We start from the raw sequence: 14,401 nt of genomic DNA on the forward strand, positions 1-14,401 counted from the left end.
CGATATATACTGCGTTAGAAAAGTGATAACCTTAACAACTATTATAATGTTTTTACATTCTTGTGATAAGAATCCTTAAATATTAAAAATGTATAAGAAACTCATACGTAAAGCCTGTTTTCAAATTAGGTCAGTCAGTTTTGAAATTAGGAAAGAAACAAGTGCTAAGAATTCGATAATGTTGCAGTATATTTTCATTTTTGACTTTTATCTTTTAAAGATGACAACTACAGCTATAAAAATTAATTATCGGTCAGTTGTAAAATTAAGGAAACGCAAAAGATAGCAAAGTACATTTCCTACATTTATGAATGTCTATACAAATTTATATTCTTATTAATACAACTAAAGAAATAGAACTTGGTTAGTGATTTGTTTCACTTATTTAATATTATAACGAGTACTCTGCTATAGATCCATTTTTCCACTTTCAACGCTAAAAGTATATTTTTAATACCACACAGAGTTGTATTTGCAATTTTTCTTAGAAATTTATATAGATTTACAGTGGTTCGATTTTGCGAATTTATATGGTTTGTTATAAAATTTTATATTTTTTCTTGCACATATATCTTTTTTAGACACTTTTCATTTTTAGATTTTAAGCTTTCACGATAGCTAGATGACATGTTTGTGGTCTTTCGGGTTTCGATCATATTTGTATCAATACGAAAGCGCTTGGTTTCGACGTTTCATGAACATCCCTTCTGAACGAATTTCTCGTAAACTTTATAATTCCATTTCTCTCAGACGGCTTTAGTGAATGCTTCAGTTAATAGTTTTATTCTCAAACAATTGCATATTAATTTAACTAGTGCAATTAATAAGTATTTCTCAATTGTCATAAAACAGCATAAATAACAATTTTAAAAAATAACGAAAAAATACAAATACGCCATAGAATTAAGAGAAGAAAAACAAGTCATAACGACGTGACGTTGTAAGTGATTAGAAATGCGACTGGTGACCACTGCCAATCATCCGGAAGCCGCCAGCCGCATAGCAATTTCCTGTGGCTCCTGCAGGGCTATGCTCGATCCCTCGGTGCGTCCTTTAACCGCCTCATACCTCCGCGATGATCAACCCGAAGATTTAGAGACGCTTTCGTTCCCTCTAACAGAGAATCTAGTCCCGTCTCCTTTACAGATTGCACCATACTCCGAAACAATCGCCGATTCAGTTAATTGTACCGCTTGGATTTTTTCCTTCATCGTTTCCCTTTTATTTTCTTCCTCGTTACATCTTGTCACACTCTTCCGTTCTTCTTTTATTATTCTACGCGTGCATTCGAGAATAGAATAATCGCCGAAACGATTCTCTCTTAATTCGAATGTATTCTTTAGCAAGTTGAATCTTTCTCTTTCGAACTTTTACTTTTATTGAAAGAATTTTACGTGTTTGAGTTAATGAATAATTGTAAAACGGTGAGGGATTATTGATAAGTATTCTAGAGTCTTATTCAGATTTGTAGAAAGCATGAAAGAGTAAACGATATGAGGCTCGAGTTAATCCAGTTTGTAATATATTAACGATGAATTAAATATGCAATAACAATAACCCATGATGTGTAGTGACAAAATATATGATATATATAACATAATGTATAACTGTACGAAAGTATATCTACGCCGTTTTTCTTCTTCTACGTATTCATTCGAGGGCAAAATAGTTGTCATAAAGATTCTCTGTTGATTTCAATGTGCTCTTTCGTAAGTTGAAGATGGATGGTTTAAGTTAGGTTTAATGGAAAGTAGATGGAAATCTTTTCTGACGTAGAAAATTGTTAAAAAGTTGCGGTTATTATCCTAGTTTCGTCCTGTCCTCAATTTCTCGGTCTTTTGCACAGGCGTATCTCCATATACCCATAATAGTGCAATCTCTGTTAGGTTGATGCAAAGAAATATATATTTCCCATGCAATATACATTTTGAGAATGTTCATTTCCATTTTTCGGTATATGTATGCGCATTGTCTGGCTACTTGTTTACTGTTCCCGTATTGTTTACATTTATGTCGTGTTTGTTTACATCTTTAGCATGTGGATTACATTTTCATGATATATTCCCGGAATATCTATTTATATTTTCGAGATATCTGTATTTCCATCGTACCCGATTATTTACATTTACCTCACTTTCATTTACAATTAATTGCAAACGAATCGTTTTAAAATACCGACGCTTTCTTCATAAAGAATAAAAAAATGCAGTTTGATTATACAGGGTGCGCCGTTAGAATCCGGACAAAAGAAGTTTTGTGCAGAAAGTTGTTTATTTAAGTCAATACACAAAAACACATGAAAATGTTGTTATATCTCATTTAAAGGGTCCTTGCTGAGAACTTTTATTCTATGTAACCACCCTCTGCCTCTATGACCTGCTCTATTCTTGCTCTAAAGCGCGAGCACGCTGACTTCAACTGGTCGCGTTTAATTGTCGCGAATTCTGACTCGATAGCAGCTCGTAGGGAGTTGACGTTGGGGTGCCTGCATTTATTAGTTTGTCTCTCGATAACGCCCCACACGTAATAGTCCAATGGGTTTAGGTCGGGACTGTTAGGAGGCCAGAAATCTTTCGACCAAAACATGTCCACATTGTCAGAGAGCCAATTTTGAACAAGATGACTTGTGTGAGCAGGTGCGCCATCTTGTTGAAATAAATACGGCCTTCCAGAAGCCGTAATTTCCATCCACGGCTTTATTACTGTCTTCAGGACCTCCAAATAAACCTCCTTTGTGATTCTTTCGCCTTTTTGGAAGAAGTGCGGAGGCATGACGTCGCCCTCACTTGAGACAACGCTCAAAACGTGAACACTTGCTGGAAATTTGGTTTTGCCCACAACAGGAATGTCGTATACCGTCGATCTTGGGTAGCTAAAGAATTTTATAATTTCGACCGGCGTTCTCCCGGCGCGAAGACTTTCTATAATCGCCGCTCTTCTATCGTATTCCGGGTTTTGCTTAACGAGTTCTGTCATTTTGAGGTTATAGAAGACTTATTGACATATTTAACTAACTTCAGAGTCAATCAGCACAAACATCTGAATTCTAATATGGTGGGAACTACAAATTGAATTCTGTCCGAATTCTAACGGCGCACCCTGTAAATAGATAAAATAGATAGGCATATAAAAAAATATCTAATTCTTTAGAAATGTCAATGACTTTTAAAGTTGAAAAAAATGATCTTGAAAGAAAGAAATCACAATTTTCTTCGCTTCAAACCAACTAATTTGTCTTGGCGCAAATTTTTGCGCTATATCGACACTAAAAAAAATGATAACTACGAACGGAGACAATAGTAACTAGGAAATTTAATAACCCAGGATAAACGAAACACTCTGTACTCAGTGCTTAGAAGTAGGTTTTCAATTTATTTGCTAAATACTCTGCTCCACGAGCAATTTAGGAACCTTCATGTGCGCCCTATCCACCATCCAAATTTCTCATCCGTTCTCCACAGCTCCGCCCAACAAAATCCATTGAAAACGAACACAGTAAACTCAGCTATACATAAGTCTCTTTGACCATCTTCCGTCGCTTGCCTCGACACACGAGAAAACTCGTACAGGCTCGTTCAATCACTCATAAAATACGCGTTTTGGAAAGGTCTTCCGTCTCTCCATGCTTTAAATATTCAAACAACCCTTCTCCTTCTTCTTCTTATTCTGCTTCCTCGTTCGCACTCCAATCAAGCGACCGTGTCGTCGTCGTCGTCGTCGTCGCTTTTACGCCCGCATCGTGGCCCTTCTCACAAAAACCCTCGAACCAGCTGCCGAATGATACGCCAGCGAATCCTTTATAGCTCGCCCTTTTCCGATGTTTACGATCCTGTCGCTATATTCACTAGTCAAAGAAGCGTATTCGCCCCTTCTCTTCGTCCTTTAACTCCTTTTCATCGAGTTAAGGCGAATTTTTGTTTTGGGTGATTCTGGATGTGCACAACGAAAGGTGTAAAGATTGCTTTCTATAGTTATCGATATTGAATTTAAAAATTGATGTTCTATAAAACAGCAGAAGATGTGACTTCTTCACGCATTCTTGACGTTCCTTTACCTGTGACGTCCATATGAAAAAGATATTGCCTCTTTTTATTTCTGCATTTCAACTGTAGATACGAATAAATGTTAGTTTATTAAGAATAGTTTTATCTCTTGCTGTAAATACTCTAGCTTTCGTTACTCTGTGCATGAAACGTCTACAATCTACAGTCAGGAGACTGTTCGCTTTTTAACTAGGTTTATTCGTTTCCTGGACAAGCATTCGACATGATTCACCCCTCGTGTTGCGATAAGCACGCCATAAAATGATATTTCCTTTTCGTTTCGATGGGGAACCTCCAAAGAGGACCAGATTAAGTCACGCCATGTCCTGAGTTTTGATTTCGCGAAGATACGTTGACATCGAAGTCTCTTTGATCCAGTCGAATATTACCTTTCAGGTAGCTGGAAATATGATTTCTCTTTATTGCTTTTCCTTCCCGTTTCTTTTTCTCTATGGGATTCTAAGCTTGTTATAGGGTTACGTGTCAGGGTGCTGTTTAATTCAGTGTGATATTGGGGTTTTTAGAGAGGGGTCGCGAGATTTATTGGTTTGGATTTAGGGATGACGAAATATCTTGGGAGATAATATTTTTCTTCAATTTCTGAAAATTGCCGCTTTTGGAGACATAGGAAACAAGGCAATTGAAACTCATGGTAGTTGAGTTCACTAGATTGTTAAGTTCTTCCCTTTTCTTACTTGTTCTTTAAAGATACGAATGTTCGAATAAGGATACTATTTAATTCTCCGTAGACAAACTGGATCGATGATTATTTAAATTACAGTTGTGAAACTTTTCCCTTCGAACTTTTACCTTTAAATAGAGATTTTTTAATGTACTATTGATTGAATGAAAGGTTGATGTACAAATGTATACGTATTCAATGTTTTATTAATAGAATTGTTTATAAGGTGTGTTAACATATTTGTTTCAATCGTTTAAACTTTGTTTTTACTTGTTTTTTTTAAATATATGGTTCTCTAGTATTGATATAGTTGATTGCAAGAACTAATTATAGACTTAAATCGTAACTGGTTAAATAATATTTAAAAAATGTTCAGGAAAGTAAATCAAACGTGTTAAATGTCGTAGCTAATTAAGTAAAGTATTTAAAAAATAGACTCAAACGTGTTAAAAATATCGTCAGAAAGGATTTACCACTCGTTTTATTTTTATTATCTACAATAATCATTATTATATAAATATATAATTATTATGTAATAAATAGCTTTTGCACATTGTTTGTACAATTATGAACATAACTTTCGTTTATGATAACTCAGCTTCAATATAGTTTATAAAATAACACAGAAATTTCCAGCAAACGAAACTGCAATCAGACTTTTCTACCGCGTCTTACTTACTCGATTAACGCGAGAAAGCTTTAAGAAGAACATCTTTTAGCCAAAGAAAATAAAAACTAATTCACCAAGCGATCGCAAATATTTACTCGGTTGCCTTACGTCCTCGGTTATCCTAATAAATATATTTTTAACGAAGTGCAAAGATCTTAAAAAAGATCTTGATACAGCATATTGTTTATATTGCTTTGTTTCGTGCTGTTAACTTCAAAATTTTAAGCAGAAAATCGAATATTCAAATATAAAGAGTGTTTAATACGAGAAAGTTTTTAATTTGAGAAAATTGTAGATAAAGTTAAACCGTAATAGAGAAATCTCTATGCCATTTATTTTATTTTATGTCATAAAGGAACTCCTTCAATTTTCCACCATCTGTTACATTGTCTCAAATGCAATTTCTTTATTCTTCATCTCCATCTTCTTTTGCTTAATAGAAGCACCTCTTACATTCTTTTGCCATTTATTACATTGTCTCAAATGCAATTTTTATTATTTTTCATTTTTCTTAGTCTTTTTACTTTGCATTTCGTTATTCTGTCTTGTACCAAACTTGTTACTAAACACGCTGCACAAAACTGGCTTTCATTTAAAAAGATGAAAATCAGGAAACTTATAATGACTGTAGATACTGGAATTGCGAAGATGTTCGGTTCTGTCACTGGTTGTAGGAAGGTTCTAAAATCAACGAAGAGAATGGTGAATAATGGTGGAAACTGAGGTGTTCGGTCAGGACATTCCACGTAGAAAGCGAGACATGGAATTTGTAATAAACTAACGAATGTAGAAATTAGGGAGTTTGGTATATCGAGGTATGCATGGAATGACGCTCGTTTTTATCGCTCCATGGAGAACACATACAGATGAACGATTTCTGTTAATTGATCGTGTGCAGCTTGTAAATGAAAAATTCCATTGCCCTAGGCAGAATGCTTGGTAACAAGGAGTGATCATTCGACATCCGTGACAATATAAAATTTAAAATTATATGAATTCAAATCGTTTGAATAAGAATAATAACTCGATTGAGTAATAAATGAGGTAATGACATTATGAATCTGATCGAGATTCGAGATCCCATCTACTCTTTCAGTTCGATATTACAAAGATCTACAACAAATGTTTACTTTACTATTAATGTTTTGGATGAAAACGATGAAAACGTGAATTGAACAAAACGTGAGTGTGAACATCGTCAGACATGATCGGACGCACCGTCGCGTTACATCACGATGCAGGCCGTTCCGTTTCCCAATATCGATGCAAATTTTTTTGCACGCGCCACAACTCGTAGCTGGACGCACGAAGGAAACGTTTCTCGAAGGGAAATTAATAGCACATCCCGTTTAACGGCATCCAACGCGCCGTTTCGACGACATGGAAATATATTACCGTCGGCGCAAACGTCATCGCTGAATATTCCGAATTTCTAGTCCGCGGGGCTTGATTTCGCGACACAATTTCGATGCAAATTCTCTGGCATTCAACCTTCTTCTCTAAGTGTCTTGCGCACGGATGGTTTCTTCCTTTTTCGTAATATATTCTATAATAAAAAATACTAATTTACGATAGGTTTTTTTACTGTTGTAATTTTTCTTGTATTTTTATCAGAATAGATTTTTTTATATCTGAATGTATTGTTTGACGTTTAATATAATATAATTGATATTTTGAAGATAGAAGATTTTTAACAGATTTGTCTTAAATTTGTATGTTTTATTTATATCGATCTTTCGTAAGATATTGACGATTCTGCCTTTTCTTGATTTTCTGATTTTTATATCACTCGCTACAAAAGGAGTAGTTTAATACGTTCATACTCTATGACGCAACGTATGCGCCATGGATATCATCGATTTTATATGTAGCGACGCATATGTATGCGTCATCGACTTTTATCCAAGAAATGTAGAGTTTGAAAAAATTTTGCGTCAAATACGTGTCTTCATAGTGCATGTACGAAACAACACCAATTATTAACTAATCAGTTATTAACTACATTTCATTTTTTATGTTTTTCTATAATGTCATTATTTTACCATCAGTGAAACAACACTATACATATATAAATAATATATAATATAATATATAATAATATGTAAATAAATATAAACAGTAGGTAAAACAATTCAGATTTTGAAAAAGAGATTTTGATCTCCTTATTCTTTCGCTGCCTAGAAAGGCGGGATTATTCGATGTCGGGTCGTTGATGCCATCGTTTTAGTTCAAAGGAAGGCGAGATTTTCTTTTCCTCCTTTCTCCTCTGATTTTTCGTTTTGGGTATACTTGGCTGAGTGCTCGGTTTCTTGGCGGTTAAGGAAGCTCCACGGGTTGGTCTCGGCTTTAACTCTCTTTTTGCAGCTAACATTGCGTTGGAGATAAAAGTGGTTTGCAGGTAGCACTGTGCAATTGTACTGTATGGGTTATATCCGTGGAAAACGATGTTTTCGTAAATGACGATAGTGTGAGCGAGTTGTAAATTCTTATTTTTATCCATATAGTGACACTAATAGATATTACTGGCAGATATTGTGCAACGAATTAACGCTATGCAACAATAGTAATAGCGTGCTGCAATTAAATGTTATGCGATGACAATATAAACAAATCAGCATAAACTCGAAGTAATTGTCACGCCTGATAAAAAAAAAAGAAAAATAAGTAAAAGAGGAAAAGAATAAATATCATATTACATTTGGTCCTGTTCAAATTTCATATTTTATAAGAATTAAGTAATTTCTACATAAAAAGTATCTTAAATTATCTTTCCTGCTTCATCAAAGAGCAAATAAATAGTAAACAAATGATTATCAATCATATGAATTTTTGTTCCAACAATTGTTATAACAAAACAGTTTATGGATTATTTAAAATGACCAAATAATGTGAATCGTTCCGGTTCTTTATATGACATCTAAAAATAACGGCAGTCATACAAATATAAATATATACACGTACAAATTTTATTTTCCCCATTTGCCTAAAAATACACACGTTGGAAACTTTCGCCCTGTGTAGCAATAAGCGAAGAAATCAAGACCATGGGGCATTCTTACTCCCGTTCCATTTGCCGTATTTCACGCACGACTTTTTCACCCCCCCCTCCCCCGCCCCAAAAACGTTCCGAAATACCCGTAGCCTAGGGCAAACGCTCCCAGCGAAAGGTTAAATGGCGGAAAACGGCCGGCCGTGAAGGAGCTGCGCCGTGCTGACTTCATTCTACTCCTGAACTCGGTAAATTCTAGAACGTCGACCGAAGAAGCCAAACGGTGTAACGTTGAAAAGAGAGATGGCTTCGAATTAGAAAAGAGAATGGAGGATGATGATCGTCGAGTGTCGACTCTGTTCTAGGCGGACCTGGAGTTTCACTTTAGCATGCCTTTCGAGAGGAATATCGTCTTTAAGGGAGGTTTCAGATGAGTAAATGCGGGTCTCCTTCTTCTGTTCTTTCGTAGATAGCGGTTCGTAGATGGGTTTTGCCGATGTTTGTGTTTGAAGGTTGGAATGAGTTTGTGGAGGCTTGAAGGTAGTGAGGTTTTGGAAGAATTCGTTTGTGAGTGTGATGGTTAGATCGTGGATGTTCATGCATTTATTCAATCATTGGAAGAGGGTTAAAAATTATTTAGACAATATTACAATAACTAGTCATTTCTAAAGTCGTATATATCACCTGTCGGTTGTGAGTATTCAATGTTGCCTCGAACAAAATGAAATATTGTAAATTTCGCTTGAAAAATTTCAAAGCAACCTTCGTGCCTTTTAAAAAACTTAAAGTTACAATAATTGTATAATAATTATATATTTACTTGAATAATTAAGAATATGATTGAATAATGAATTAAATAATAACTACATTAATCTGACACCGCGTTAGATTCTATACGAATTTTGTTTATAACAATTTCTCTTCCATTAAACATTAAACAATAATTTAAGTAATTTCCACGTGAAAACCTTAAAGTATCTCTCATTAAAAGAAGGTAAGATACGCAAAAAATTACCATGATATATAAATCTTGTTTCTCACGATATTCTAAACAATTTCTTACGAATAATTTTTACAAATAATTAAAAACGATCAAGTAATATGACTCACGCTGTATACATATAAATGACAAATATAATAATATATATAAATAAACAACGAGAAACATTCACGTTTGAAAAAGAAATTTATAAATTTCTCAACGAAATTCGCTCGTCTTGAATACTAATCTATGAAAAATGAAAGAAACGCGGGTCTCAGCTGAAATTCCCAGAGGAGCTGCCTCCAAGCGTAAATATAGTCCGCAAGATTGAAAAGTGGAAATTGTCCGCTCCTAATCCGCTTCACGCGCTCATTTTCGCGCGCAAGTAGTGAAATAATCTCGTCGAGGAGGGAACAATAGAAAAACAATTGGGGCGTTGCGTGCCCGAGGATTTGCTAAAAATTTCACTGAATTGACTTCGACTCGGGAAACGACGAAACAGTGCCTCGAGGCTTCTTCGATTGAAATATTCACACGTTCCCAAACATTTCAACAGACATTTTTACGAGGTCAGCTAGTACTTCTTACTATGTTTAGTTGCGTGTAAAATGAAGGAGCAAATTGGTTTTCCTTATTTCTTTTAAGATCTCGCTTTATGTTACGGCCAAGTAAGAAATTGCGATTAAAAACAGAAAGTTACATTTATGTCAGATTTAAGAAACGATTTAAATTGGTTCAAATAAAAGATTCACGCGGATGATTCAGAAGTTCAAAAGCTCCGTAAACGTACAACTCCAAGAACTCATATTCAGAATCTTTCAGGAATTCGCAACATTCTCGAAAAACGTAAAATTTAATATTTTAAAATGAAAAGAGAAATTTTCGGAGATTCGAAATAATAGAAATTCTATGAAGATTCGAACAATAAATTGTAAGAGATTCAGAAATTTGATATCTGTTACAGAAATCTCACGAAGTGTAGAGGTTCGAACTTAAGAATTTAAATGCTCCATCTGCCCGATTCAAACTTATTCAAGAACTTATTTATTCAAATCGAATTTGAAATCTAGCGTGGAAAACTTTGAACATTTTCACTACAAATAATATAATATAATTTAAAGAAAATTATTTCTTTCAAAGCAATATAAAATTCCACAGATCATCTCAAACACCAGCGGTTCACAAGAAATCGTTAAATCAGTGTGTTGAATATTTTGGGATTATAATACACATAATCTACGCGTGAATGTTTGAGGCAGAAATAGGGGGCGGAAAGCTTTTGGAAGTTTCGGCGCGTGGAGTTCGTGTAAATTACGAGCGGTAACAATGCACAGTTGCCGGAACATAATAGAAACTTCGGTGTGTTTTTTGTGGAAAAGTGGCGGACGTGTTGCTCAACAGCCGTGTTAGTAGTCGAAACAAGAAAGAGACGGGGAAATTGGACTCGAGGAAAGGCAAACAAGTAGTGAATGTCGATAATAAAATTCGAGGTGCATTTACATCCCGCAAGTATTTATTGAAAATTGTTCCATAATTGAACGGGACATTCGTGAAGAAAAGTCATAAATCTCGATCCTTTCATTTCTCAATTTCACCGACATTTTTTACTTGATGAATATTTTCTTGAAAGTGCGAAACGATATCGTGTTTTAAAACACTTGAAAACAATTTCGGTCAAGGATTTTAAATACTTCTAAAATTAATTATTGTAAAATATTTTCAGGTATGATAAAAGTCTGAAACATTCTTAAAAATATACAAGATACTGCTGAATATTTTTAGGTAAGAATATTCTTAAAAATATACAAATACATTAATATTTTTGATTATTTTAGGAGAAACTTTTCGAATATTCGATAATTGATTGATTAATTCGAAAATTGACTGTTGAGATATTTTTCATATTTAGAAGTGAGCAAACCAATCTGGGGAGTAGGTATATACTGGTTTCGAATCGTAACTGCGAATAACAACACAAGCGGCAAGCAGGATAATCGGAAAATCTAATCTGAACTCGCCATTATGGAGAACATGTTCGAGTTTGATCATTGGGATTGATCAGATTACCGAGGCTGTTGAAATATTTCCAAATCCGGTGTAAATCAACCTATAGTCATAGCAATCGATCAAAATGTCGCTCCATACCGACAATATAGCTTTCTTTCCGCATTTTCGTTTCAAATAAGATTCCGTTGGATTATTTAATCAATCTTCGCACATTTTAATCGAAAATACTTATTTAAACCTAAGATTATGGAAAATACAGAGAGCACGACTGCTAAACATTTTTCTATTTTCCTTTGATAAAATACAAGATTGTGTTAAATAAATTAATCTAATCAGATATGTGCATTTAAATTATTGATATTTTTAATGTTATTTTAATAAGGAAAGAATAATAAAATAATTTGGGATAGTATAAAATTTTATCGATTCTGTTAATCAATTTATATCTATTTCAATTATAAATGTTTGTTTAAATTTTATTTAACAAAGAAATAGTCACAAAACACTAACCAACTACATACAAACAAAAAAAAAAAGATAAAATTTCCCTGATACCAAATACGAGGAGGTTTGTAACGGATGTATAATCCACTTTTTTTTAAAACAGTAACAAGTATAACAAGCAGTCGCTTGTTACATAGTATTACGGAAAATTTTAAAAAATTTGCACAACGAATATTTGGAAATATTTCTACGAGAAACTCTGAACCAGGAAATATACAACATAGTAGAGCCATTCTATAATTTGTAGTGTTATATGTATAGCGAAATACAAATAACCTACCCCCAATTTGCACATTGAACCAGAGCATTAGAATTGCCGTTTCAACCCTTAATTTCCATACGTAACTTCGCGACTTCCGCTCTGCTCTTCAGTTTGCAAATTCCTGATTTTTTTCGCCCTCGTAGAGTACGATGTTTCCCACCCTTGTTTACAACTTACAGAGAAAATGGCTGCCTCGGAGGAGATTAAAGAGGATCGCTTAATACACCCTTATGAACGTCCAAATTCCCCTTCATACTGTCTACTTTAATAACACAATACGTCAAAGCAACATAAAATAGGAGCAACATAAAATAAAAATAAAATAACATTCTACTAAAATATACTACGTTGAAAAATATTTTCATAAATAAAAGAAAATAATGTTAAAATAAAACAGCGTTTCAGGGTATAAATAGTTAAATTTATTTATTTAGATCGTAGAACTAATATACTCTTTTTAAAAATACAACAATCCAAAAGAGTGTGCAATAAAAATGAAACAGAATTAGATATTTTATTTTAAATAACACGGGAAGTAGCGTTTTTTAAATATAGAACTTTGAATATCTCTTTTAAGAGCATAACAATTGAAAGCGACGTGAACGAAAGAAAACATGAAATAAAGATGAAACAACAGATTGCTGGACAGAAACATTTAGACTTAAAAGTTAATTAAGTAACTGTAGCTATTCTAAATATTGAACTTGACAATATATTTCAGGGCTATCGAAATTATCCTATTCTAAATAAATATCGTATTTATTGTAGTAACACGTTGTTGATGTCTTCTCATACGTTCCACGATAAAATCGAATGGCGCACACTACACAACTGTTACTATAAAATTCTCGTAACAATAACAATTTGTTATAGCGATTACCGTAACATTAACAGAAAAAAAATGATGGAAAGACACGAATCCCGAATTTGTATATTTCAATCCTGATCTCATTTTAGTAATCAAAGAAAGTTTGCAATGCTTTAGGAAGATGTTTAAGATAAAGTAGAAACAAGAATGTCTGCCCAAATTGAATATATCTTTAACGTTAGGAGAATATAATTGGGTCGATAATGATGGAAAGAACGTAGCAGGGTTAATGCTTATCCACACTTTGGTTCTCACTCTCCAGATTTTCATCCCTTTTTTCGACGATCTGACCCGTAAAAAACATATCGACTGATTTGATCTTCGTTGGATTAATTTGTACCCTCACAGCAACGTGTTATACTTAATTTGCCGTAAATCAACTCTCACCCCTCTTCAAACAAAGTAACCAGTCACGATCGTAATGAACGTTCGAACGAACGCTGATTTGCGTTTCGTGAAATTGTCTGTAAACGATTTCCCTCTTTCGGTTGTTTTCCACGCGTTTCTTCGGTTCGTTGAATTTTATCGCGGTTTTTCCCAGCTTGAAAAAGAATGCCAGATCTAGTACAAACGAAGGGAAACCAATACTTTCTCGTTTCCTGCTAAACTTGGAATTGTTTTACGAACATAACGTACATAGAACTAGAACGTATCTATGTCAAAGAGATTAGAGAGAAACGTTTCATCTTATTTTGGGATTCGTATAAAAAGAATTTCAGAGTTCGTGTGGGAGTCTACTTTATGTTACTTAAATTAAATTTAGGGGGAGATTACAGGTAAATGTTAGTCAATATTAGACTTTGGACTTGGTCTCTTTATACTTTAAATACTCTTTAAGAATTTTTAAATGACATCGAGTGGTACTAAAAATTCTTGATATTCATTGAATTCGTTAACTCTTTAGCTTCACCATCTTTGAATAATTTTAACTCCCTTGTTCATTCAATTCAAGCAACCCCACAAAGTAATACCTTTGCAAAGTAATATTTATTTTCTAGAAATTCAAAAACAAAAGATATATATATAAATTGGATTTAGTAAAAAATATAAATACAAAATACAATATATATATATATATATATATATACTGTATTCAATGCTACAAATGTGCAAGAAATCTTGAGAAGAAAGTAATTACGTTTTGAATCACTCATTCTGAATTCTCTATTATTACGCCATCAACTGGTTGAAATCCTTTATGATAATCGAGAAAGAACAATCTCGAATTTTCAAAACATAAGACAAACATTCTCGATATTATCGAGCGACAATTTCATCTCCATTTCCACTTCTCAGCTTCGTCATCTTTTCCTGACTCTCAATCTTTCCTCCACCTTACCATCGCTTCGAAAATTCAACAAGTGATAATCCTAACAGTCGACGAGCATCACTCT

This window comes from Bombus pascuorum, chromosome 14, assembly GCF_905332965.1.
Source record: "Bombus pascuorum chromosome 14, iyBomPasc1.1, whole genome shotgun sequence".
NCBI lineage: Eukaryota > Metazoa > Arthropoda > Insecta > Hymenoptera > Apidae > Bombus > Bombus pascuorum.